The sequence below is a fragment of the Mustela nivalis genome, assembly GCF_964662115.1.
Source record: "Mustela nivalis genome assembly, chromosome: 5".
Classification (NCBI taxonomy): domain Eukaryota; kingdom Metazoa; phylum Chordata; class Mammalia; order Carnivora; family Mustelidae; genus Mustela; species Mustela nivalis.
In genome coordinates this window covers 20,596,810-20,623,815 of record NC_139024.1, presented here as the reverse complement: position 1 = coordinate 20,623,815, position 27,006 = coordinate 20,596,810, and the positions used below count along the sequence as shown (strand labels likewise).

General features: G+C 43.6%; 1 protein-coding gene across 13 annotated transcripts in view; it reads right to left on the bottom strand.

Moving 5' to 3' along the window:
* The window catches only part of FYN (FYN proto-oncogene, Src family tyrosine kinase), a 209,351-nt gene that overhangs the window by 72,155 nt on the left and 110,190 nt on the right, over positions 1–27,006 (bottom strand). Inside the window, exon 1 of one of the 13 annotated variants that reach the window (XM_082731952.1) lies at positions 24,314–24,903. The exons of 11 other annotated variants lie outside the window; for them this stretch is intronic. The gene's annotated coding sequence lies outside the window, so the exon portion shown is untranslated. Of the gene's footprint in view, positions 1–24,313; positions 24,904–27,006 lie in introns of those variants that run through there. One more of the 13 variants, XM_082731958.1, reaches the window with a different exon arrangement.

Sequence of the window (27,006 nt, the reverse complement as noted above, 5' to 3'; positions counted from 1 at the left end):
TCAGCTTTGTGTGGACTATGTAATCTAACACACTCTTCAGGCTAATGTCAGAAGATGGCTTATATTTTAGCTACAATAGTTCTGCTCACATCTACAAGCTCACCATGGTCAGAGGATGGAAACTCTGCCCATCCACCAGCAAGAGTCATCGCTCAGCAGCTCTGAGCAGCAATCCGGCCCAGCACTAGGCAGAACTGGCCTGCCCCTGGGGCTCATGCTGAGCTCCTATGGGGTGGCCTTATAGACTCCAGGTGACAATGACCCAAGTACAGCTTCATACTCTGCCCCAGTTCTGGTTCAATACACCCCAACTGACTGGGTGAGTAACAATGGTCCATACTTGGAATGAGCCCGGGCAACAGCTCTGTCATAATTATTTTTGACAAAGGCTGACCTGACATGCTGATCATCAGCCCAGGATGGGGGAGAAAGGTTCTGTGACTAGCCAGCATACACACCCTTGGTTTCTGCCAGGGTTCATCTTTATTTATTTTTATTTTATTTTTAAAAAAGATTTATTATTATTTATTTATTTGACAGACAGAGATCACAAGTAGGCAGAGAGGCAGGCAGAGAGAGAGGGGGTGGGGAAGCAGGCTCCCTGCTGACAGACAGCCTGGTTCGGGGGTCATTCCCAGGACCCTGGGATCATGACCTGAGTGGAAGCCAGAGGCTTTAACCCACTGAGCCATCCAGGTGCCCCCAGGGTTCATCTTTAATCTGGACATACATTCCCTGGATGCTCTCCCCACTCAGTCCCCTCTTTGTTTCCTATACATCGTGCTTTTCTCTTAAGATTTCATGTTCTACATAGGTTCCATTGCTAAAATGAAAATGTTGCTAAAAATTGGTAGATTTCTGTATCTCTTATAGAAAATTGATTATTTGTACCAACTCCTGCCTTCCAAAACCCACTAAACTGTTTCCTAAGTTTATTTTTCTTAACCCATATCTTAACTGTTTTAAATCTGTGTCTGTCTTAACATGCTGGCTGGTTAATCTTCCTTTCCATTTTTTTCATTATTTTTTCAAACATCTGACTCTTCTTTAGCTTAAAATGATGCCTCAACTAAATTCCTCTTTTTTACTTTTGTCTCTGTTTCCCATGGCAGAACAAACAAACAAACAAACAAAATTTATCACTTTTTTGGTACCAGAGCACTTTTGCTTTCTTATTTAGGTCAGGTAACAAAATATCATTTATTCACAAGCCAAACCAAACCTATCCCAAACTCTCCCCCCTCTTTTCTCTATTGTAATTCCAGCATAAAGAAGTGATACTATTGGCAGAATTTTCAGTCTGCTGATACAAAGTACTGATAAAAATGTGGACCAAGGGGCGCCTGGGTGGCTCAGTCGGTTAAGCGTCTGCTTTCGGCTCAGGTTATGATCCCAGGGTCCTGGGATCCAGCCCTGCATCGGTCTTCCTGCCCGGAGGGGAGTCTGCTTCTCCCTCTGCCCCTCCCACTCTCTCCCTCTCTCTGTCAAATAAAAAAAAATAAAATCTTAAAAAAAAAAATGGAGACCAACAGAATTCCCAAACACTGCTGGTGGGATGCAAATTGTTATGATTACTTTGTTATGTTATTACTATGTTATGATTACTTTGTAAAAACAACTTTACATTATTTAGCGAACATGAAGATGCAGCTCTCCTCCGAGTCACAATTCCACTACTAGGCATACATGCTGAAGAAGCATGCTTATGTGAGCCAAAGGGTAAGTGTCCCTGCAGGGCTGGGGCAGTGCCAGGAATCTCTATTTGTTACAGTTCTAGAGGCAATGTGGGGGCCTTACTCCACAGCAAGGGCCTGGGACCTTATCAACTCAGACCTACCATATCAACTCAGATCTCTCTCTGCGGCTGGGTCCCTCCCCGGCCTGTGGTTCCAGCCACAGGAAAGCTCACTGGAGAGGAGTGACAGGAAATGGCACAAGCCTGCGGCTGGAGTAACTATGCTTGGGGTGCTGATCCCTGGTCAAAGCCAGCCAGTCTGAGGATCTGGGGAAATTCACAGTCATTTCCTCTTCTTCCTTTTTGGTCAGCTCTGACTGCCAGACCAGGCTGGGCTTGTGTTCTTCGTGCAAATTCCCCCTCATCTGGAGGGGTGCTTGGAGTCAGCACAGTCACCATCCCCATCTCCCGCACAAAGCCCCGAAGCTCCCAGCCAGACTCGGTGCTCCGAATGTGCTGTTCCCCGCCAGGAATGAGAAAACCTCTAGGCGAGGCTTCAGGAGAGAAGGCTGAAGGCTGAGCTCTGGTATGGAACCATGGTTCTTCTCCGTGTGAGCCTGTACGCGGACACCCACGTTTGTGATTTTTGGTGTACTGAGTCCAGCATGAGTACAACGCTAGGTGCAACCTGGCTTTTCATAGATATTTCCAAATGACGATGAATAGAAAGTGAGATAAGAAACTTCTTGAGAAGTGAAAGCAGCTGTGTGCCTTCCGGTGTGAGCTTGCTCTCCACCTTCCTACTGGTCTGTCCGCTCTCATTCAGGGAGGCTGTAAAATGGTGCCTGTCTGTCACCCTCACTTAGGTTCCTCTCTCCTCCTGATGCCAAGAATGGCTTCCACCACCCCTCCCTCCCCCATTCTGGATGAACAAGTGGAGAAAGTGCACGGCTTGGCCGAATGACCTCCCTCCGTTTGTCCATTCCCATAATCCTCCTATTTTGAAACTGAAATATCCCTGGGGCAAAGTACCGATTACCATGTGGCTGTTGTTCTTTTAGGTTTAAAAATATCTTCAAGGTGGCACAAGTTTACAGAGTCCATTGGGGACCTGAAATCTGCCCTGTTATTCAGCCCCCGTAACGTACTGAGGGTGGAGGCAATTTGTTTAGTTTAAATCATTAAGCCCTAATAACGTGGGGTTCTGGCCAGATGGAGTATGTGTGGGAGACGTTGACGTGATGTTGGGAGGAAATCAAGATGATGCTATGATGAAAATACAAACGGGGTTTGGGTAGGATTTGGGGGAGGCCACACAGAGCCCATCTCTGCATGACTTGGCCTCATTCCCACAGCCCTGCCAGGGTTCTGTCTCTCACTTAGGGCTGCTGTGGTCCCCACTGGAGCAGCCTGCCGCCTGCCCAGGAAACTGTCTCCAGAGAGGCCCTGGCCAGGCAGTTCATTATTTGGGCACGGAGGAGAGAGACAGGAGTGATTTTTCTTTTAATGGCTTCAATGCCACTCCTTCAGTTCTAAAGTGGGTTGCCTTCTAATTCTCTCCTCTTTGCTTCCTTTCTCATTGCCTTCGGGTGTCAGAAAGGTAGAAAGCTATGGTTGAGGGTTAGAATTTATATTTTGAGTAGGTAGCTAAAAGTATTCTGGTTTCTTCCCCGTAAAATGGGGGTTATGCCAATGTTTATAAGAATTGACATTCTACTATTAATTACTAGGAGGAAGTTACTGATACCTGACCATCTTTGATCTGAAAAAAGGAAACACCAATTTCATATAGTTCAGATGAGTAGATAATATCTAGACCATTAACTGACCATGCAGTAGGTGCTCAGTAAACTGCAGGCTTACTAGGCGTGTGTATATGTAAAGAGAGGGGCCACACAGGAGCCTGGGGGTTCTCCTGGGGTTATGGCTGGTTTTTCCATCCCAGGCACAAATGACATCCAGTGACTTCCTGGCTGGCCAGGAGACAGCCAATCAGCCATTACTGGTGTCCAGCGACACTACCAAACTAGTCCCCATGGATTAGTAATAACATTTAATGAGTTTAACTGAGTAGACAAACAAAATGAATTATTTTGACAAAAAAGTAAAAGACAATAAAAAAAAGAAAGAAGGGAGAAAGCTGCATTTCTGCCTGATCTTTATTTGGTTTCAACTCAAGAAAGAATCCACCACCTAGAGTTCTCAAAGGGAACCACAACATTTGTATGATAGTCACATTGTTAATGTATCTGTTGGAAGGTGGGGATGGAGGACTGTTTATTCTCAGAAAAAAAAGGAGCTTTTAGTGTAACTCTTGGGTTAAAAATCTCAGTATGAATCACACCATTGAAGAGCCAGTTTCAGGGGCTACTAAAACTACAGCACTCCTGTTGGACAGCATTTTTGCATCTACTAAGCTCATTGTCACATAAATACTAATATTTGAAGCACAGATTTCTCAGAAGCTGTAGGCTGATGATATAACCAGGAGAACAGCACACGGATCTCAGCGGAAGGGGTGTTATATTTAGCTCCACTGCTTCCTCAGAGCCACAAGAAGACTGTCCAGAAATCCCTGGCATTTTGGGCACAGTCCTTATGGCCTGATGTGATCAGAAAGCTCCAAAGGAATCAGGAACAGGTGGGTTTGGGGCAGCCACATTCTGATTCCTCACAGGTCGCTCCTGTGGCTCCATGAAGTGTCCTTGGCCTCTCCCAGGAGGACACTGTCTGTCCCCATAGGGCCCGAGTCACCTGAATGCCGACCTCTGATTCATGCACCAGGACATCCAGTGACTTCCTGGCTGGCCAGGAGACAGCCAGTCTGCCCTTACTGGTATATGGTCCAGTACTGGGGCTGCTGGTCCAAGCAGGCACCAGACGCTGGCAATGGCCCCATCTCCAAGGCATTTGAGCAAGGTCACCTGAGGACCTTCTCCTTTACCTGTGCTGGGCTAAGAGTGAAGGACTCCTCCTGCCAGATTAGACACTGAGCCTTTGACCAGAACTGGGTGGTCCAGAGGGATACGGCTTTGTAACATCTTGGGTTAACATTACTTGTGACTTTTTCTGATGATAATCATTCTTGCGAGGCATCTACTCACAGACCTATATGCCCAGCACTTATTTGTTTGCTAAAAATAGGCTCACTGGGGGTGGGGGAGGGTGGTTTGTAATGAACAGGAGTACACGACGGAAGAGAAAGACAGTTTGCCTGGTGGTGGTGCCTGGAAGGTCTCAGCGTGCTGACGACATCCCCACTCTGTGGTGTGCCGACTGCCTGGAACGTGTGTGGCCGACACCGGCGGTGGGAGAGAGGTGTGAGTGTGTAAGACCAACGGGGCCACAAGCACACGAGCCCGACGGTTGAGGGGTGGGTATGTAGGTACAGAGATCCCTCCTTTGTCTGCGGTCATTTGCTGAAAGGAGGCTAAAGGTCTCGACTTCTACGTGGAGGCCACATGCTGGGGTGAGGCAGAGAAAGAAACCAACATATGAACTGAAAACTTATTTGGTTACTTGAAGGGTTTGTTTTTTTTTTTCCTTTTGGATTCTGGCCAATTTCTCTTTTCTGTGAAATAGAAAAAGCCTCCAAACTTGACCTTTTCTTAGCTCCCCAGTTTTCCTGAGAAGGTGGAGAGAATGAAGGAAATCACTGGCCACTGTCGGGACTCTGCGGCTAGGCTAGTTAGACACCCTGTGGGCTCCTAGTGAATTCGACCCAGGAGCCATGGAGACCTCCCAGTCCTAACCCCCAGGGCAGCTGGGCGAGACAGGGAGGCAGACACTCCATCACAGCCATTCATGACTCAGGAAAAAACAGGGTGCTTAAGACAACTGTGCCCGGACGTATCTGTAAGCGAAGAATGGGGATCTGCACCCAGTACCGGTTACATGTTTGTGTTTCCTAACTGCTTAAGGAGGATAACAGAAGCACGCACTGTTACTACGGAGCTGACAATAAGTTAGCGACAGAACTAACTCTCTAACGGTAAGTAAAAGCAGAATCAAGCCTACAGACAAGGAATTACTTTCTTATGTTTTTCTTGTATAAAAGTGCCAGGGCCAGGTCTAGGATAAAGTGAGTGAGGCACAAGCCCTGAGAGCCGTATAAAGAGATGCTGAAAGACTTAGTAATCAGGATAAAAAAAATTGCCTTAAGATATTGATCTTGATTGCTGAGGTTTTGTTTTTTTGTTTTTTGTTTTTTTGGGTGCCTTTAAATTATGCACCCTAGGAGAGTGCCTCACTTGTCTCCCTCTGGCCCCTGCCTGGTAAAACACATCAGCTAAAGGTGTTAAGTGACTGGGGGACACCAGTTCCGTAATTACAAATGAAACCAATGAACAGACCCAGGAAAGAGTCTTCAAATTTCCTTAGGCTAAAGAAGTGGGGAAGGACTTCTACTTCTAGGAATGATCCTAAGGAAACTAGAACGTACACAAAGATTTGAGAGCACTCCCTTTGCTGTTATCCCCCTTGGTGTTATTCATGACAACAAAAAATTGGGAATAATCCAAGTTCTCATCTATAGGGGATTAAAAAAAGATGATTATCATAACAGATTCCTATATAGCCACACTCTCATTTTCTCTCTTTTTTAAAGCTTTTATTTATTTATTTGTTTATTTCTTTGAGAGAGAGAAAGAGAAAGAATGTGAGTAGGGGGAGGAGCAGGGGAGAGGGACAAGCAGACTCCCCGCCGCCAAGCACAGAGCCTGACACAGGGCTCAGTGTCATGACCCTGAGATCATGACCTGAGCCGAAATCAAGAGTCAGATGCTTAACCGACTGAACCACCCAGAAGCCCCTCATACCACTCTGTTTTATTTCCTTCATATACCTAATACTCTCAGAAGTGATCTTCTTTAATTACTTATTTGTTTACTGTCCACCTCCCTCCATGAGAATAAAAGTTCCACAGGGAGAAAGGCTTTTCCTGACTATACCCACGGATGTTAGGTACATAGGTTCCTATATGCATCTGCAGTCACATTAAAAAAAAAAAAAAGGACTGGAAGAGCATGGGACAAAAAAACTGAGTTTTCAGAGGTTTCTAAGTTTCTTCATTTTGCTTATTTTTATTTTGTACAACAATAAGGTACTACTTTTGAAACAAAGAAAACAACGGTTCCCTCTGTTTTAGAGGATGGTCACTACGAAGATGCTGCCTGGGCACAGCCAGGCTGAGATTTAGAGCCACAGATGCCAGAACTGGAAACGAGCAAGAGAACGTTTGGTCCCTCCCAGCTCCCGTTTCAGAGATGCGGAGGTCAAGGCCGAGCAGGAAAATGACCGCTGGCGCATAGAGCAGAACATATAACAACGAGTCTGGTGTTCTTCCCACTACACCAGTGGTTCTCAAAGTTAACACACATGAGAATTATCTGGAAAGGCTTGTGAATATTGACTGCTGGGCCTTACCTGCAGTTTCCAAGAGTGGGTCTGGGCAAAGGCCCGAGAACCTGCATTTCTGACAAGCTCCTGATCGATTTTGAAGCTGCTGAACTGGGTCCACACTTGGAGAACCACTAGGCTATGCCATGTGGCCTCTCATAACTCCCTCAGAAATGTCTTATTCTTTTTGTAGGGATGGTAGTGATGAAAACAATACCCTCAACCAAAGAATTAATGAAAAAACTCTATCGTTTCAGCTCACTCGCCGAGTTCCTAGTGAAAAGAAGGATAGAAATTAGGGAATGTCTAAGAACGTGAGAGACAGGGATAAACAATTCTGAGAGCCTACTTTACACCAGGCATTGTTCTAGATGGATCTACTTCTGTTTGTTTAATCTACTTTGCCGCCGGAAACCTAAGCTACTTCAGAGGGATAAAGAAACTCATTTAAGAGCAAACAGCTAGGTAATGATTGAGACAGATTTTTAAATCCATGTCTATTTGACTACAGGAAGTCCACACTCCTTCTCCAACCTTCAGAGAAGAAGGAAAAGCTGTCACTTGTGGCATTTAGTGTGGCAAATCAATGTCTCCCAATGCAGAAACAAACACCCCCAAGAAGTATTAATATAATGTCATGCTCCCAAAGATACTGAAGGTGTGTACAACAACATTAACATCCAGCCTTTTCTCTGGGCTTGAAGCCAAGGTTTATTCATTTACATGATACTCAGCAACTTCCAACTCAGACCCTCACAGTAGAGATGATTTGAGTCAATGCCTGGCTCATTGCAAATCATCTGTGCAATAACTGGGAAGGGAGAATTCATCAATCTCAGCTTCTGACAAAAGGAAGAATTCACACATGCGCTGTGGGAATAGAACCAAACAGACTTTGCAGCTGAGCAGAACTGTCCCACTATTTGAAGAACTAAATTTGAATTCAAAGGCCAACACCCAAATATGAGAACGTATCATTTACTATTTTAGGTAAAAAGTAACCTAGACATTAGTTATTGTTCCCTTTTTGTTTGTTGATGAGGAAATTAACAAGAAACAAAATCTACACGGCACACAACTCACTCATACCTACAAACACCCACACAGTCAACGAGTCACAGTTTGTCCTATTATTGTGGTCACACTCAATCCACGTTTGAGAACGCTCTGGTAATACTATAAAGGCAAAGGACCTTGATGACATTCTTTAGCATTGTAGTTTTGATCAGGATTCCAAGTTAGGTACAAAGTTAAATATTAGTGGATTATTTCAGGACCAACAACAAAAAGGCCGTTTTCTTTATCTGTCTCTCTGTATTTATTTCACCTTCTGATTTCCCCCCTTATATTTTATTCCAGATTCCTGAAGCAGCTATACAAATAGATTTCACAAGAAAATAAAAGGAAATACTTGCTATAATTCTGGATATAGATTCGGAGGAATGAGGGTTTTGACAAAGAGGGCTCACATGATGCTCCGTTCCTGTGCCTTCCCCAAGGATCCTTGGAACCTCTTCTTTCAGAAGGTCATTTTCTAACTGTGATCACTGAAATGTCTGCATCGTTTGGCTAGCAAAGCTGGCCAGTGGAGACCTTGAAGGAAAGATAAGTGGGAAAGAGGGAACAGGACAGAGTAGATGTGAAAAAAGGAGAAGATCCCAAAGATGGGTACCCGAGAGTGGTTAAAACGTGACATCAAAGGCACCTTTGCTTTAAACACAGCTGTGAATAGGTTTAAGGTTGGGAGTGACGGTGGTCTTCTCTGTGCACCAATCAGTAAGGCGGGCCAAATACCTAACCCCTCATTTACTAATGTCTATAAAGATACGGCTCTTTCACTCCCAGCAAAATGCATGGAATTTTATTTATTACAGAAAAAAGAAGGTCTGCAAGATCTAGTAGAACAAACTCTGGATCTCAAAGCCAACAAGCTGTCTCTGCGGACAGCTTCTGAGTGAGCTAGGGCTCTAACGCAAGGCGCGAGATTGGACTGTGCCGTATTAGGTATGAGCAAGCTGTCTTTTCATTCCCGACTCTCGCCCCTCATGAACAGTTTGGAAAAGAGCCATCTTGCCTTCCCCAGAGGAATGATGCTCCTGCAGCTGCAAATGCAGTTTCTGAGCCGTTATTCCATGGTTAAATGTTTCCTTTTAAATATGAGACCGGCCTAGCAGAAAGAGCAGTCTTGTGTCCCCCCCATCTCCTTGCCTGCCCCCCCCCCACCTTACACACACTCACACACACATAGAACATGGGACAAAGCTCCATCTCTGCATTAGCACCCTCACCTGTGTCCCAGCGAGGATTTAAGAAAAAGACATTCCCTAATTTCTATCCAAATGGACGTTTATTCCGTAAGTTGCAAATCTATTTTGGCAGTGTGTGGTCGCTGTTGATTCAGTTTGCACAGTGGCCTTCAGCCGGGGGTAGTTCATGCAGAAGACAAAAGAATAGCTACTTGGCAGATGATACTCTTCAGGCCGTAGGGAGAGCACTCAGCTGGAAAGATCTGTTTTCGTTGGAGATCGGAAGTGCTTTTCCAGCAATTATTTGATCTTTCCTGGGAACTCGTACTTTTGAAAATCTCCCAGCCTAGTAGGAGCACACGGACTTCTCCTCTGGTCTCCGCATTATCACTAACCAGGCGTGTGACTCTAGGCAAATCATCGGGCCTTTACTTCACCTCAGTTTTCTCATTTGCTTGCTGGAATAATTATCCCTTCTCTGCTTAATTCATGTGGTTTTTGTGAAGATAAAACCAGGTGTTGTATGCGAAGGTATTTGGAAAACATAAAAAGGCAGGTTTATTATTAGGTGGTATTTGTATAAGGTTTTTCATTTTGTACCTGCCCTGGTTTACATGACATTGGTATGTTCTGGTTTTCTTTCTGAGAACTAGGTAGGAATTCCCTCGTGCAGAGGAGAGGCAGATAGCGCAACTCAGGCGAAGAACAGGATGAGATCCTTGTTACCTCTCGGAAACAGAAAGCAAACAAGCCAGGACCGGAATACTGTAACACCATCCTAGAAAGTCTGCTTTTGCTAGGTTTGCGAGGACCGCAACATTCTGGTCCTTATCTGCTTCCTCTCCAGAGGTCCATACAGAGAAGGCTACTGCTGCAGTGCTGAATGAAGGAAGGAATGAATCCAAACACCCAGCCACCCATCTTTTATAGACCAAAATTATATATCAAGCAGGGTGCATAAAATACAAGATGCAAAACGCTGTCCCCCTTGCTGAAGAGAGACCAGCCAGCCAGAGGCAGACACACAAAGAATTTGTCCTGCCACAGTGTGGTCAAATGTGCCCTCCAGAGAAACACGCATGTGCTCTGGGAGCTTGAACATGCGGTCATTCCTTCCCCGAGGAGGCTGGGACATGTTCTCAGAGCTCAGATAGCTGAGCTGGGCCCGCAGGAAGAACTGGCAAGGACAGGACAGGCGAAGTGCTCTCCAGCTCGTAAAGGCACAGATTCTAGAAGGAACATTCCAGAGAGCATCCTTGTTTGGTGTGATGAAAGCCAGGAGTGGAGATGGGCAAGGAGAAGTTGGGCAGGGGCCTAAATGTGAAAGCAGGAGCAGGCCATCCAAGCTTCTGAGCAAGAATCACACAATAGATTGGTATTTCAGAAAGATTACTTAACAGCAGGGAGGACAGACTAGAGGAAGCAGGTCGGGGGTAGGAAACAGATTTAAAATCTAACGTAAACATCTACATTTCACAATACTGGACACTTTACAGCAAGTATGGTGTAACAGCGTTCCTCCAAATTCTAAATTAATACAGCCAATCACAAAGGTGATTAGGGAGGTGAATAGTCGATGCCTTCCAGAAACTATTCCCCAAGCAATAAATTTCCCTTGCACAATTTAGAAAACACTGATTTCCCACATAATCTGGAAAAATCTTCGTGAAAAGGCAGTCACTCTGATTCTGAAATGTGGCTAAGGAGCAGAGCGAGAGAGAGAAGAGGTTCTCAAGCAGACACCATGCTCAGTGCAGAGCCCGAGGCAGGGCTCCATCTCACGACCCTGGGATCACCACCTGAGCTGAAACCAAGAGCTGGATGCTAAATGGGCTGTGCCACCAGACAGCCCCACTTTCTTTCTAGTGTTTGCATAACTCACATATGATACAACATATAGATCTTAAGTGCACAGTTCAATGCGTTCTGACAAATGTAACTGTGTAACCCAAACCCCTCTCAAGAGAGAGAACATTTTCATCACCCTAGAAAGATCCATCAGGGCCCCTTGCTATCACCCCCATGCAAAACAATCACAGTTGTGATTTCTACCACATAGATGAGTTTTGTTTGGTCTAGAACGTCATATAAATGCAGTCCTAGAGTGAGCACTTTTTCTATTACTTATTTTTTTTTTTAAAGATTTTTTTTTTTTTTTTATTTAACAGAGAGAAATCACAAGTAGGCAGAGAGGCAGGCAGAGAGAGAGAGAGAGGAGGAAGCAGGCTCCCTGCTGAGCAGAGAGCCCGATGCGGGACTCGATCCCAGGACCCTGAGATCATGACCTGAGCCGAAGGCAGCGGCTTAACCACTGAGCCACCCAGGCGCCCTTCTATTACTTATTTTTGATATTTACCCACAATAAAAACTTTTGCTAGTTTATTAATGTTGGGCAGTATAGCAGTTTTTACTGCTTCATTCATTACAGTACTTTTTATCACCGAGCGGTACTCCATGGTCTGAACAGACCACTATTTGGTATGTTTTCAACAGCTTTCTCTTCGGCTGGAGTGTCCAAGTGCCTAACCAAGGCAAAGCAAACAAGAAAGGCCAGTGTGCAAGGTCAGGTGAAGTGGCCAACTGTTTTCTGTGTGTTTGGGGCCCAACCTCCTGAGTCAGCTTGGTCTTCAGGACACCTAACAGCAACAGTGGCTAAAACTTCGGGTCAACCAAGGAAACGAAGAGAGAGACTACCCTTTGTATCTTCTTAGTGCTCTATGTTTGGATCACAGAAGCAGATGAAAAATGGCCCCCAAAAGGGAGGAGCCAACTTACTGAGAATCAGGTACTTGGGATGAATGGTTAGACCAAAGATTTAGGTAACAAAAACCTTCTTTAAGACCTTGAAGTGTGTCTATGGAGTCCTGCACGTAGCCTAGGGTTCTAGGTTGTTCCTACCACAAGTGGCACTTCCGTAAGGGGACTGAGGGAGTTTAGCAGAGAAAGGGAGTGATTCAGAAATACTCGCAGGATTCCCAGTTTCCAATGAGAGAAAGGCACCCAGGAGAGCCGAGCAGCTTGTGAGGCAAGATAGTCGCTGCATTCAACCAGGAGATGATACCTGGAGGCTTCGAGGAGAGCCGATGAGCTCTTGCCAAGAGGGGTACTGGGCAGCATGGGCAAGAGTCCTTACTCTGTGGAACTGTGTAAAGAAGCATCACAAAGGATCCAAATGGCTTCCAAAATGCTTATTCAGGCTTCCCCTGTACATCTGTCACAGCTCACTATGAAATCAAATCTGAATACCGTTCTGATGACTTGAAACACACCATTTGGGTCAGCTCCTCCCCCCGTCGCTATACAATGCCTGTCCTTTGAAATGAACTAGTCATTTTGGCTCCAATATTCCCATCATCACTCAAAGTGATGCTGGTTACAATCATGCTAAAGGCACACTGGAAACATAAAGCTCTCGGATGTGGGTAGAGCCTGGTTTGGGTCCAAAAATCATGCGGATAATGTCCTACGAAAAGCTGGCAGGCTCCCTCTCCATTCTTCAGACTAGACACACCGATTTGCTTTCTCTTTTGCTCAACTGTTTTTTTCGAAGCCCTTGCAAAGTAAATAATAACAGCTCTCATTTTCGTGGAGCCCTAACTATGTGCCGGTCACTGTGCTTTGCCCATCATTCTTACAGGCCCTTGAGGTAGGAGCTGTGACTCCTCCTCCTTCAACAATGAGGAAATCAAGAGCTAGCCACAGCTCCTCCCGCCATCATTCCCATTCCCGTGTTGCCTTTGCTCGGCCGCTGGGCAGTGGGGGCTGGGAGACATAAGAGATGATGCTGAACAAACAGAAAGCAAAATGATCCTCTTCTCTGATCTCCCCTCCTTACATATTTTAATGTTCAGTTTTGTAATTAGGTCAAAGTGAGAGATATCACTGTGGAGAGTGACAGCTCAAGTTTAACCATTATTTCTTAGAAGACCGTTAATTAGACTGACTGACAGAATTCATACTCTTTCTGAGAGCAGTTACAGCACAAGACATCTCATAAATAAAGGCCATTTAGAACATTATCCACAGGAAACAGCTGCAGCTGGCAAGGGAACTTCTGACATTAAGGAAATGCAGAACTTCATGGAATTAGAGGAAGGCAGGAGTCATATATCACAGGGTAACACTATCTTAGCAAGAGTTGGACCATGTTTTCAATAGATACACTCGTTTTACAGCAGCTTGTGTTTGCTTCCTTCTCTTGGGTTTTCAGGAGACAAGCTTGGCATGTTAAGAGCAAAAATTCAAAAGAAATGTGAACTAGACCCAGGGGTATTTACAATTTCAAAGGCTATGAGCCTGTGGTATGGTGCAAAACTTGGGGCTGTTTCGCAGTAGAGACCTATGCTGTCCAAAATGGTACATCCTCTCTAACTGCATGTGGTTGTGATTTAAGTGCGAAGTATATTAGCCAGATTTCAGACTTAATGGGAAGAAAAGTATGTAAAGTCAGCAACTGATAAATTTTGAAATACTGACTGCATGTTAAAATTATAATATTTGGGACATGTCATCCTAAATAAAATATATTATTACAATTACTTTCAGGAGTTTCTTTTTGCTTTTTCATCACGGCTCCTAGAAAATGTAAAATGACCTGTGTTGTCTGCATTTGTGTTTTGCATTGTAAGTCTATGGACAGCACTGGTAACGTACTCAGTAGCTGAAAAGAGTATTTGATGAAAAGTGGTCAACCATCTGCAGTGAAATATGTTCCCTAACAGGTGAATGGAGTAATCTGACCCACTGGAGACCTCAGGTAAGCCACTCATTGTTCTTGGGTCTAGTCTCTGCAATGGCTGAGTCACACTTGATATATGGAGAGCTGGGGGAGAGGCGGAAGGAGAGGGAGAGAATATAATATCATAAGCAGGCTCCGTGCCCAGGGCCGGAGCCTGGTGCGGAGTCTGATGTAAGGCTCGATCTCATGACCCTGAGGTCGGATGCTTAACTGACTGAGCCACCCGGCGCCCCTGACCCAGATAATCTTGAACATTTCTTCTAGCACTCACATTTTAAGTTTGTGCGACTTCCTTGCTCGCAGGTGATGTGAATAATAATAAAAAATATGTGCAGCTCCAATACTGCCTGCTGATCTTTCACAAGCAACACAAACCTTGACTGTCTTTCCGGAGCAACAGCTAAAATTTAATGGCAATAATAATCATTTTTTAAAAAAGATTTTATTTATTTATTTGACAGGGAGGCAGGGAGAGAGGGAACACAAGCAGAGGGAATGGGAGAGGGAGAAGCAGGCTTCCTACCGATCAGGGAGCCTGATGCCGGGCTTGATCCCAGGACCCTGGTCTCATGAACTGAGCCAAAGGGAGACGCTTAATGACTGAGCCACCCAGGTGCCCCAATAATCATGTTTCTAATAGACAGACTGGACTCCCTGAAAGGAGGGACAGTGCCATTTGCCAGTGCACCTGAATAAGTGGGTTTTATATGATAAGATTATATTTCTTTTTTCTAAGATTTTATTTATTTATTTGACAGAGATCAGAAGTACGCAGAGAGGCAGGCAGAGAGAGGAAGGGAAGCAGGCTCCCTACTGAGCAGAGAGCCCAACGGGGCTCAATCCCAGGACACCCTGGGATCATGACCTGAGCCGAAAGCAGAGGCTTTAACCCACTGAGCCACCCAGGTGCCCCAAGACTATATTTCTAAATGGAAAAACTTAAGAGCACCTTAACCCAACAGATGCTTACTGAAAGGTGAACCCAAGATGTTATAAAATATCCCAGGAGAGGGCAAAGAGAACCGGTTATTCTTTTAGTTCAGATTCTGCCCTATTTCTTTTTATTTTCAAAGCATCAAATAATTTGCTGTTCTGTATCTCTCAGGCAAATTACACACTTTTTTAAAAGGTAAAAAATTTCAATTATCTAAATGATAATTCAATTGTAACTAATAGGGTAAAGTTGCAACACAAGCAAGATAGATAGCATTCATGACCCTGTGAAATATTTTGAGCAAATGTATGCTCAAAATCTATGCGTGGAAACAAATTCAGAATTAAGAAATTGTAGGAATAAAGGCCTGCAATGTGTAGGGTTGGAAATCTTGCTTACTATGAAGACCTCCAGAAATATTGCATGAGCTCCCCTGGAAAGAATTCTAGAATTTACACCCCATTTCTCTTTGTGTCCTGTTATATCTAATTAAAATCTGACGCCTTGAACTTCTGAACATAGAGTGACAGTGTGTTTAACTGTCACTAAGATACTCGCCCATTTTGAAGTAGTCCCTGCCTTTATTTACATGGTTCCAGATTCCTTCAGTGGTGACTTTCGGCAGCAAGACATTAACGTCACTAATACTGATAAATCTTACCTGTACCAGAGTAACTCAAGAGATACTTGGTGAGAAAAGGAATGTTAGACAGGCAGGCTCTTTGCTGCTCTTCATCTCTCTTTTTTTTTGGTTTATCCATAATCATGCCACTATGATTCATGTCTTTTTTTTTTTTAAACTAACATTGAAGGCAAATTGGAAAATTTGACTGAATTGCTGAAATAAATGGCTTGGGCCTCAGCCCTCCAGACTTTAGGGGAACTTATTTTAAAAAGCAAGAAAGAGGCTCCGACATCACAGAACAACAAAAAGACACATTGGCCACCTTCACTTTTGAAACTGGTGGAGTGGGAGTTGGTCAACCCATGAATGAGAGCAAGTCCTGGTGCGTCTATTGTGCAAGATAACAATTTGACTTGAAAACGGAAAAAATGACCCCACATTTCTTTCCCTTTGCCATTATCTACAGAAGCACATTTGAAAAAGCACGAAGAGAAGCAGATTAAAAAGAATAGCTTCTGGCTGGCTTTTCCTCAGCATTTTATACTTTCATTCCTTTGTTCTTTCCTCTTTCAACCTCATTCCCAATTATTGCAGTGTTCTGGAGGCACTGGGGACAGGACGTCTGGGAAACATAACACATATTAGTCCATCTGCTTTCTCTGTGAGTTCTTTTCAGCATCTTCCCGTGGCAACAGGAAGGATGTGGGCTCCCTTTCAGATTCAAATGAAGCTAATCAGCCCTAGCTCAGGTTGACAACATCATGCTTTTGTTACAGGGTAGCCTGAGAAAGCCAGAACCACCTCCCTCATAGGGTAACCATTTCATCCCTGGGCTTAAGCTCTTATTTTTGACATTGGATTCCTATGCCACTCCTTCCCCCCAAAACTGCTGACGCAGTATGACTCAAGTGCATTCTTCCATTAAGAGAATTCTGATTTTCGCAGTTGGAAAGACCAAAGTTTCCAATGTTTTTGAAGATGTTTTAAGTTGTGTGGCAAAAGGTTTTCAAAGTGGCAGTGTCTCCTTCTTTCATATTATTTATGAAGAATGTGGTAAGAAAAGCCCACCATGCCTTTCCCCCAAGTATATATTTCTACATGTGCTAAAACAAGAGGTATTACAGTCAAATATGGAACTTTGGGTCTAATTCTTAAAATTGGATGTTTTATGACTAATACTTACACAGAAAGATCAAAGCAAAACCATGGAAGAGAATGTGGTACAGTGTTGGATGAATACCTTATTGTTGAATTTGGAACGGACTCTATCATCAATTCTATTACCCAAAACTTTGTGATCTTGACAAGTTATTTATCTCCTTTGAATCTCAACACCATCATCTATCCATCCATCTAGTCATCTGTCCAACACTATGTCCCATTTACTAGGTGCCTGGCCCTTTGTGAGCTAAACAGGTGAATAAGTCGCTGTCCCAGCCCTAGAGCAACATTTGATAAAACAAGGAGAGAAACAATTCTACACAACTGTTACTTGGTAGTTACACAGCGCTAACAGGAGCTCAGAAGAAGAAATCCCTTTCAGTGGAGGATCAGTCAAGACTTCATCAAGGAGAAGCATTTATTTTATTGCGTGAGAGAGGAGCAAGATTTCTAAATGTAGAAATTGATTGGAATATTCTCCACCTCAGGAACACTGGCAGCAAAGATGGCACCAGGGAGTCTGGGAGGCAGGGAAGACTTTTAGGGAACAATCATGACCTCACTCGGTGGTATAAGTCTGAGGAATGGGGAGGTGGCTCTGAGGAGACTATCAGCCAAGGGAGCAGGATGGACCTAGTTTGGAGTGTAGAAGGGAGGCCCTAAAGAGCTCTGAGCGAGTGACTTGGTCTGTTATCTCTATGTAGAATGGCTCAGCAAAGGGAGAACCCAGAAGAGGGGCACACAGCTCAGAAGGAGTTTGGTAGACCAAGCCAATATTAATTAATCTAGATGTAGGACGTGATGGGGAGGGTTTGGTAGAGGGACATGCAGGGTTGTTGACTGGTGGAATGGTACTGGGGAACTTGGTTTCTCTCTAACATTCTAGCTGACACATTCTAGTACTTAATAGTTCAGCCCATGTCAGGAAAATTGTTGAACCAAATGCCCACAAAACGAGTAAAAACAGCTTTGGATAAAGTTCAGTCCCACTTCCATATTTGAAATCTCAAACATTAATTGGTTTTATTAAATAGATTGGTCTTACAGAAAAGTATCACGGAGTGCTGGATGAAAAAAGCCCAGTTTGGATCATCCCATGAAAGTGTTTCAGTGTTTGGTCTGATCCCTCATACAGGATAGGGATGGTTAGCCCATTTCCTATTTTAAAAGGAATCAGAGAAATGTGGTTCGTTATGGACTTTAGCAGTGGATCATCCAAAAAAGCTTCTCACATTCCCTTGGGAGGCAGGAAAATGCGGGCTGGATACCAAGGCAATGAAGGAAATGGTAATATTTAAATGGAGCTGATCAATGAGTTCGTGTCCTCTCAGGAGGTAGACTCCAAAGGACACAGAACAGGGCTCTGAGCCCTTCAACAACTCTGCCAACATCTTCGATGAAGATACGGAAAAATTACCTGATAAAATACTCAGATGAGTTTGGAGGGACAGGAAATGTTAGGTGACATATCTTGCTAGGTCAGGGTCATAGGGCCAGAACTGAGATGATACAATTAGTGAAGGAAAATGTGAGGGCCTGAAAAAAAGATGTCGCATAACTACAGGAAGGTGGGCGTGTGGTTTGAGCAGCAGCACGTGTGAACAAGATTTGGGGGGTGCTAGCTGAGTAATTTCAGTTTGAGTCAATTGTTTGACATGGCACAGGAAAGTCAGTGTGATCTAATGCCGTGCCTAATGAAACATAGCATTAGGTTTGGCCTCACTTAAGAGAAGGTTTCAGAAACAGAAAGACAGGAACTTTTATTCTATAAATGTGTTGGGTTAAGTTACTTAACAAACCTAGCTTGACTTAACCAAGAGAAGAAGTTTTGCTGCTTACCATGAGGGTCCTCCCCTCAGTCAGGCTGAGCTAAGGAGGTTAACAGATCACAAGGAAGGAGCTGTCACACTAGAGGCTGCACTGACCCATTCTTAGCAAATCTGAACTCTTGAGTCTTTCAATTGCAACAACAACGAAATTTTAGGCACCAAGAGACAGACACCATTTCAAAGGGCAATGGTGTCCCTCTCTTCCTCTTTAAGTAAATGCTAAGCATTGTATCAAGTAATGAAGATATTGTGAGTCTGTTTGAAGGTGGGACTCTTTAACTGTCTGAAGAATTCTGGGCACCAAGCTGGGGTTTGCTTTCCCTGATGGTTGGAGAGGATCATAAGGGAAAGGGGGTAGAATGCGCATGATTTATAGCCAACTCCCTGCAAGCACAATAGGGTACTATTTCCACAATGGGAGGAGATCTTCTGACACCTCTTACTATTCCCTCCGTGTATAAGTTGTGAATTCTAAAACTTCCAAATACAACACTTACTTTATGTCAGCAAATCGGCATAATATCTAAACAAAGTTGGAACTTTTTTTCAAATATATAAAAGGAAATCTGTTGCTGTGTATTGTTTCCCTTCCTCCTGTAGTTGCTGCTGATCTTCAGGGCATGGACTGCATGGATCTTGGTATACAGTTTAGAACAAGAGACAAGAGCCATAAATCTCTCATCTCAACTATTTCTCTTGAAAGAGAGAAATTCCTATATGATGTGGTCAGTGGGTTTTAGCCTCAATATAGCATATTTTTCTGAGGGGCTTCCCTAGTCATTATCAAATAAGATATTTTCAAAACAGATATATATATATATATAGAGAGAGAGAGAGAGAGAGAGAGAGATACATACACACACTTACACATATGTGTGTGTATACAGTTTGAAAGTCTCTCAAACCATGAGTATATAGAATCTAGAACTTGTCCAGAAAATAAGAGATATTGAAAAGACCTGAAATTATGTTGGGACAAACTAATACAAAAACTGAAAATTGTTTGGCTCTAAGCAAAAGAAGACATTTAAGCAGTCTTAAAAAAAAAAAACAAACTGATGGGTTGTTACATAGAAGAATATTTTCTTATGGCTTGTTTTAATGATGAGAACTTCGCAAAGATTGTAGAGACTATGTGACACTGGAAATGTCCCGGCAGAATTTGGATCAACAGATACTGGTTGGACTAGACAAACTTTAAGGCTCCTTGAAGCACAGTAACTCTTCTCTTTCCCCCTGAAAACGGCCCACAGTGTGAAATCTAAAAAGGTAATCTGAAGGTGGATGCCTTGAGGCCAGGGCTTCTGAGAAACGAGATTCATAGTTACTTAGAAGCTAAAGAAAGGAATCCATGTTCTGAGAGAAAGAGAACTGTACCAGCAAAGGGCTCTTTGACACTCTTCCATGATTAAAGCAAATTATCAGAACTGTAAGGACAGTATGACAAACACAGTGGGAGATTTTAACAATACCTCTCTGAATGACTGGTGAATTAATAAGTCCGTAAAAGACTTGAACAACATGATTAAGAGGTTTCATCGAAGGGGTTTATTTTTAGAGTTCTATCTTACCAGCACCCATCAGTGAATATGGATTTAAAAAAAACATTCTATGAATGTTTTTTAGAAATCGATCACACACTAGGCTATGAACCAAGTCTCAATAAATTTTGTGGAACTGGTTTCACATAGAAAACATTCTCTAACAACAACAGATTTTTAAAAGTTAGACTCCTAAACAAAATGGTTACTAAAAAACTCTCACTTGTTTGCAGATTTAAGATGACATGCCTAGTATCTCATGAATCAAAGAAGAAACAATTATGGTAATGACGACGTTCTTAAAATTGAGTGATGATGAAAATATTCCATCATACCACTGGGAAGATTCCACTAGCAATGTAGTTAGAGGAAAATACTTAAATCTGATCCTAGGAAAGAAAAAAAAGTTGGAAAATTAATGAGTAGCCAACTCAAGAGGTAAGAAAGTGAATGAGAGTAAATGCAAAGAAAGCGGAAGAAGGGATAAACGAAGGGTAGAAACTAATAAAATCGGTAAACAAATATATACTAGAGAAGATTAACAAAAAAAAAGCTGCTTATTTGAAAAGGTTGACAGGCTAATCACCAAAATTGATCAAGAAAAACACAGGGAATACTCAAAATAATATTAGGAATAAAAGAGAGAATAAAACTATAGATACAATAGAGATTAAAAAATAAGAGTGTACTATGAACAACTGTATGTCATTAAGTTTGAAAATTTCAGTGAGATGAAGAATTTCAGAAAATACAGTCCTATAGGGGCACCTGGGTGGCTCAGTGGGTTAAGCCGCTGCCTTCGGCTCAGGTCATGATCTCAGGGTCCTGGGATCGAGTCCCGCATCGGGCTCTCTGCTCAGCAGGGAGCCTGCTTCCCTCTCTCTCTCTCTCTCTCTCTGCCTGCCTCTCTGCCTCCTTGTGATCTCTGCCTGTCAAATAAATAAATAAAATCTTTAAAAAAAAAAAAAAAAGAAAATACGGTCCTATAACCATTGAAGAAACTGACGCATCAGTTAAAAATCTACTGGTCTCTCCCTCAAAGAAAACAAAACCAATACGCACTAGGTTCAGATAAGGGAAAATTATAGGCCAATTTCAGATATTAATACAAATAAAAATCCTAAAAATATATTAGCAAATGAACCCAATAGTGCACGGAATATATAGTGGCTAACTTGGATTTTTACCAATAATGCAAGGGTGATTTAACTTAATCAAGTTGCTGACAGCAAGTTCCCCATTATCAGATTAAAAGAGAAAAAAACCCTTGATCTTATCAATGAACACAGAAAAAGCACTGAGTAAAATTCAACACTTATTTGTGATTTTAAAAAACATAAACTCTTAGCAAACTAGGATCAGAAGGGAACGTTCTTAACCTAACGTGTAGTAACCAAATCCCAATGGTAAGCATCATGTTCAATGATGAAATGTTAGCTAGCAGCCTTCCCTTTAAAATTAAGAATAAGTCGAGGTGTGCTGTCCCTACTCTGCTTAACACTGTACTGTGGGTCCTACGCAAAGTGGCAAAATAAGAGAAAGAGACAGAGAGAGAGAGAGAGAGAGAGAGGAGAGTGTTGGAAAGGGAGAACTAAAACTCATATTTATGGATGTCACTGATTATATGGACCAAAGAGAAATTGCAGATAAACTATCAGGTTGGCAAAATGCCTTAGCAAACTATTAGTTCAATATGAAAAATTCTGTTCCTATGCACCAGTAACAGTTAAAATAATTTTTTCAAAGAAATAGAACACTTATTTTTCTTGACCTTCATTTCTTTTTCCTTTTTAAAGCTTTTATTTATTTACTTGAGAGAGAGAGAGTGTGCGAACGCACACGTGCAGGAGCAGGCAGAGGGAGAGGGAGAAGCAGACTCCCTGCCGAGCAGGGACCCTGACGGGAGAGCTCAATCCCAGGACCCCGAGAGCACGACCTGAGTCGAAGGCAGCCGCTTAACCGACTGAGCCACCCAGGCGCCCCTTGACCTTCACTTCCTGCTCTTTGATGCGCACCTCATTCGGATAAGCATAGGACGATAAAAAAATTATTCAGAAAAACAAGTAACCAATTATATTGCAGAACTATGAGAAGCAGACAGCACAATTTCATGGAAGGCTTACAGGATTCCTTTCTATTCTATGGTTCCCACAGAAAAATTCCACTTGAAAAAAATGGGGCGTTGTAGATGGGGTTACCTTGAATTGTGGTGAATCACATGTGTTACTGGAAAAGAAACACAAACAGGAAGTTCCAGGCCTCTGCAAATCAAACTCTGCCTCAAAGGAAAAATAAGGTTGCCACCTTCTCTTCCACACAGCTTACAATAAAGTGAGCAGGAACCAGCCCTTCAAATAGCATCCCGCGTCGAGAAGGAGACAGTTGTCTTGAAGAGAGAAGTGCGGGCAAGAGGTAGGTAGAGAGAGAGAGTTAAGAAGTTCTTCATCTACATGAAGATAATATTGAGGGTTACTTAAATTTTTTTTAAACTGAAATTTCACTATATCAAGCACAGGGTATTTAAATTCTAAGGACTATCTGCTTCAACTGAGACCCTTCAACTTATTCTACATTTGGGTATATCCATCAGCAGGGGGCTTGGTCTGCTTGTGTTTTCAATACTCTCAGAGCAGTACGGCACAAACAATGTTTCTCCACTCAGGGGTTGATTATCATTTCGATAAAGTAACAACAAAAATGAGATAAAACTTCCTGAAGAACTTTTATGTTCACTTGGGTCTGACTGGGCAAGTCACTCAATAAAAACAAGGTTATCTAGAAATACTATAGTATGATGTTTTTTTAAGTGGTTAAAACCTAAATCACTGGAAACAACCAAAATAAGCAAAAAAGAGGCTGTTTTCCTACCTGATTAGATAAACTATGGCACATTCTTATGGTGGGATAGGAGATAGCCCTGGAGTCATACTCTAAAATAACCTTACTGACACACAAAAGTATTCATGGCATATTGCCAAGTTGTAAAAATAAGATCTAAAACATTAAGTGCAATCACTGAGTTTGGACATTGAACAAAAATACTAGCAACGTGTATGATTATTTCTGAGTGATGGGATTAATAGTGACTTTTGTTTTGTCCTTTGTGCTTTCCTGTATTTTCTAAGTACTCTACACTGAGGGTGTGTATTAACGTGGATATTATTTTTAAAAGCTCACCCTAATGACACTTGTGACAACATGGATGGACAGTATGCGAAGCGAAATATGCCAGACACAGAAACACCAAATACCATATGACTGCACTTGTATGTGGAATATAAAAATAAAACAAAACAAAAAAATGAAGGAATATATGAAGAAAAAGAAACAGATCCATAAATACAGAGAACAAACTGGTGGGTGCCGGAGGGGGGGAGATGGACAAGATAGGTGAAGGGGAGTGAGAGGTACAGGCTTCCAGAAAGGGAGTGAATAAGCCACGGAGATGAAAGGTACAGCACACGGAATACAGTCAGTGGGACTGTAATAGCATTGTATGGGGACAGGTACTTGTGGTGTACAGAGAAGTTGAATCACACTATTTTGTATACCTGAAACTATGTAACATTGTGTGTCAACTACATTTTGATAATTAATAAACAAATAAATAAAATTCTCCATAATAAAGTACCTAGAGTTCTGCAGCACAAACTTCTGGAGCTCTCCGAAAACACTCAAACTTAGCACAGCTTCGTGGCAGCCAGAACAACCAACAGAAACAGTGTCTCCTCACAGTCGCACTGGAGGATCTTTTCTTACTCTTGGTCCACCACCCGAGTGGTGGTAGTTGGGCTGCAGTGTATCAGGGCCCCCAGGAGACACTGAAAAGGCTCAGTGTCCATCCCAAGGAGGGGTCTGCTTCCCTCAGCTTCCCCTCCCTTAGCGCAGAGCCCCGAGCTCAGCATCTGCGGCTGCAGGACACTAATGAGAATTCGGGGCATGGACAACAGTTCCACTTAACCACACTTCACTGTTGCTTTCCTGCTCAGCACTCTCCTCAGCTCTCCGGCTCGGCTTGCAAGCCTTCCGCACTAGGGCCCCCCACGCCTTCCACCGATCTCCCATGGCCTCCGCACAATCTCCACCCAGGATGGTGCGTGTCTCCACGCTCCCGTCTCTTGCAGTTCCCACACCTCATTCCCGTGCCCGGCCCCAAGCTAATCTTACCCTCCAGAAGCCTTCCTTTTAGCTCCTCATGGATCTCCCAGTCTCTCAGCTCCTTGGCTTATCCCCCACACTTGATCATGTGGGGGTGGGACAGTCGCATTGATTCACTGTTTCCTGTGCATGGCAGGGTGGGCCAAGTCCCAACCAAGTCCCGACAATCAAGGGAGAACCCCGATTCTCCCCCCTGCCTTCTCCCAGCTCTCAGCATGGGGCTGCGACCCGGTAGGCTCTCCCTTCCAGTCGTCTGTTTGCCTGCTTCTTTCCCTCTTTCTGTTTGTCCTGCGCTACAGAGCAGAGCACGACATCTTCCTGCTCATTCTTCTAAGCTTCTATCTATAGGTTTCCTCTGATGTCTTTGGCTCTTGTTTAGCTGCACTAATGGATGGCAAGTCACTAACGCAGACGATTCACGAGGGTGCCTGGTCCTCTTGCCTTCTCACGCCCAGGCACCCCCAGGGTGCTGCACGCATTGAGGACTTGGTCTCTTTCAGTTCCTCCCTCGCTCTTCTCCTTGCTTTTCAGAACTTTAGTGGGTTACATTACCCATTCATCTCTTTGCCACTCATTCAACACCGTGTTCCTGAGTGCCTGCTGTGTGCGGGGCACTGTTGCTTAAACTCACATTTGGCAGCTGTTTCCTCCACTAGATGGGAAGCTCCCTGGTGGAAAATGTTACCTGTTACAATTATTTAAATGTCTAGACAATCTAGCAGTGTGCTGATAAAGTGTTTGCAATATATATATATATATATACACATATATATACATATATATATATGTATATATATGTGTATATATATATATATATTTTAAGATTTTATTTAGTTATTTGACAGAGAGAGAGGACAAGTAGAGGGAGAAGGAGAAGCAGATTCCCCACCAAGCAGGGATCCTGACCTGGGACTCGATCCCTGGACCCCAGGATCATGACTTGAGCAGAAGGCAGACCCTTAGCCAACTGAGCCACCCAGGAGCCCCAAGGGTTTGGAAAATATTAAACGGAAACTAGAAAGAGAAAAGGAATGAAGCAGAAGGCTACAGTTTCATTCTATAACTCTCCACTTTGTGGTTTGACTGCAGAGATGGTGTAAAGACAAGGAAAAACTCCCACTCTAGCAGAATGAGAAGAGCCTTTGCTTCTTCCTGAGTTTAAAGCAGACAAAACGGGACAGTGATGTAGGTGAAGGCACCCTTTAGACGGCAGAATGGGTTACAAATACGAAGCACCGTTGTCATCATGATACACGTTATCTATACCTGGATGTGGGAAGTTTGATCCCAAACCATAAGCAACGAAGTCACCCCATTTCGCAACTTCCTGCAACCAGCAGCAGAACACAGCCTGAAAAGAAAGCCGAGAGCCTGACAGAGCCCAAATGAAAGAAGAAATGAGCAAGAACAGCCACAAACCCAAAGAAAGAACAAACCCCACTGCTGGGAGCAAGAAAACCTCTAATTGCCTCCACACCCCTGCTTACTTCCATCTGCTCCCGTTTAAGCCCAACGACAGGGCTCCTTGCAGCTGCAGAGAAGAAAGTAAAGGCGTTCAGAGTGTCTGGATGGCTGCAGCAGGCAGGAGCCCACAATACGGACGGAAGATCCGCAAGCAAGGCTAAACAGCAAAGCGGACAACAGATTCGATGTTTGTCATGCAAAACTGAGCAAACAACCTCTTAGAAAACACACGAAATGATAATGGAGATCATTGTTGGGAGGAGGGCACAGTGACACGCGTGGGCAGGAATGCTGCAGTGGCGTGTTGGAAGCAGCCGGGAGCCTCCCTGGGGCAGGGAGTCGGAAGGGGCCTGGGCTGCAATAGGTTTCCTATGCAGAAGGGACCAGCAGCGCAGGCACCCACACTCCTTAGCGTGCTGTAACCCAGCCTTGACAAAACTCTCCAATGGTGATCTCAGTTTTTAGAAATGCTAACCTTTGGATTTTGGTATCATTTTGATCATTTCTCCCCTGCAGTCCCTACCTCAAGCTCACCAGTCCCAGTTCTCAATGTTTCTGGGCTGCCCCATGCTCAGGAATTTCCCCTGTGCCCCCACAGTCTGAAGGATCCCCCTAAGGAGCAAATGTGGTGTAAAGTCGCAGCATCTTGGAGAACAGGCCATTTTTAGATAATGAGATGGAGGTGTACAGATGCAAAAAGACGTGGTCATACCACCAGCTAGTGGCAGGTATATGAGCCCTCATCTCATACCTTACAATATATCACACACGGGAGAAAAGGGAAACCAATGCTTAGTGACATTAGCTATTCATAGTGACACTATGTTGGGTGGCTTCACATACTTTTATCTGAGCTCCAACCTTACAATAATCCTATGAGCTGGGCTCAAAGAACTTAGGCACTTTTCCTCAAGTCCTAACAGCTAGGAATGGGAGAAGTTGGGGGTCCACATCCAGTGTGATTACAAAGCCCGTTCTTCCTTCTAGCCAGGACTGCCTAAGCATTTCAGGGTAAAGGAAGCTGAGGAACTAGTTAACTTAAGGGACAGGTACCTTTTGAGAGCTTTAATTTCTGTTCAGGGCAGAGTGAAAGGAGATTAGTATAACGGTGTGAACATCAGGGTCACATGGGCCCCAAGACTCAATCAGAATTTTGGAAATCAGTGGGAAAGGTGGTTACTAGAAACTTCTTGGTTTCCTTGTGTAACTATAGTTTTGCAATTTGTGGGGACCCTGGA